Source organism: Amblyomma maculatum, chromosome 1 (assembly GCF_055883805.1).
Source record: "Amblyomma maculatum isolate TAMU_Amacu chromosome 1, ASM5588380v1, whole genome shotgun sequence".
Classification (NCBI taxonomy): Eukaryota; Metazoa; Arthropoda; class Arachnida; order Ixodida; family Ixodidae; genus Amblyomma; species Amblyomma maculatum.
Window position 1 is genome coordinate 272,008,220 of NC_139344.1, and position 1,465 is coordinate 272,009,684.

Consider the following 1,465-nt stretch of genomic DNA (forward strand, 5'->3'; position numbering starts at 1 on the left):
ATATATATATATATATATATATATATATATATATACCGGGTGTCCCAGCTAACTTGAACCAAGGGTTATAAAATAATATATTTGAGGTAGGTCAGTGAAACCAGTTGCATACAACTACCAGCCTGCTTGCGCACTACAGGCAATTTTTTGTTTTGCAATTAGTTAATTGGCTAATTATGTTAATTTTTCTAATTTTATAAATATTCACCTTAGACCAAAAATGTGAATTGGAAAGTTGTAGAGCACCTTCAGAAACCCCCATTCCATTAATTGCGATAAAGAAAGTCTCACGTGTATCTTTTTTTCCGGGCTCAAAAGAAAGCCCGCGAAATACAAATAATACCACGTGACTAGCGCATTTTAGCGCAGCGATCGTGGTGCTCTCAGTCGTGGTTTGAGCGAACGAAATCAGCTGCGGCCGTAACCCGGTGGTCCCGTTGCAGCGGCAGGCAGAAATGTTGGCGATGGTTGGAGCGAGCTCGAGCTCGCCCGTCGTCACCGCGATCTTGGCCAGGCCTGTGCACCGCAGCAGCCTACATCACGACGGGCGGATGACGATAAAGAACCGGCAAATGAAGGTTCAGCGCTAATTTTAGTCGAGCCATATGTCATCTCGCCCCTTTACCCAAACCAAGCCTGTATGCGCAGATTCAGTGGCTGATACCTTATCGCTCATCCGTTTGCCGTAATGTGCGCTGATTGGAGAGAAGGAGGGTTTGTTAGAATCCCGGTGCTGTCGGCTCGCCGCTCTCGCTGCTACTTGCACCATCACGTGGGCCGGCTGTAGGACGCGGGCGAAGAAGCCATCGCAGGCCTATCGGCCTGCCGCTTTAACGGGGCAAAGGAGACACGGCCGCAGCTAATTTCTTTCGCTCAAACCACGACTGAGAGCACCACAATCGCGGCGCACAAATGCACTAGTCACGTGGTATTATTTGTGTTTCGCGGGCTTTCTTTTGAGCCCAGAAAAAAAGATACACGTGAGACTTTCTTTATCGCAATTAATCGAATGGGGGTTTCTGAAGGTTCTCTACAAGTTTCCAATTCACATGTTTGGTCTAAAGTCGATATTTAATAAATTAGAAAAATTAACATAATTAGCTAATTAAGTAATTGCAAAACAAAAAATCGCCTGTAGTGCGCAAGGAGGCTGGCAGTTGAATGCAATTGGTTTCACTGACTTAACTCAAATGTATTATTTTGTATCCCTTGGTTCAAGTTAGTTGGGACACCCGGTATATATATATATGCGTGTGTGTGTGTGTGTATGTATGTATGTAGTAAAACCTTCTTGGTATGTCTTTTTCTTTTTTAAATTCAGGAAAAATACGTATTATCCGGAAGAACATATGATACGAACTGCCAAACAGATTTTCAAAAATTTAACTTCTGAATGAGGCATTTAGAATTGACTTTCACTGCAAAAAAGTGCAGATGAGCTTTTTTAGACATCTAGTATGCATAG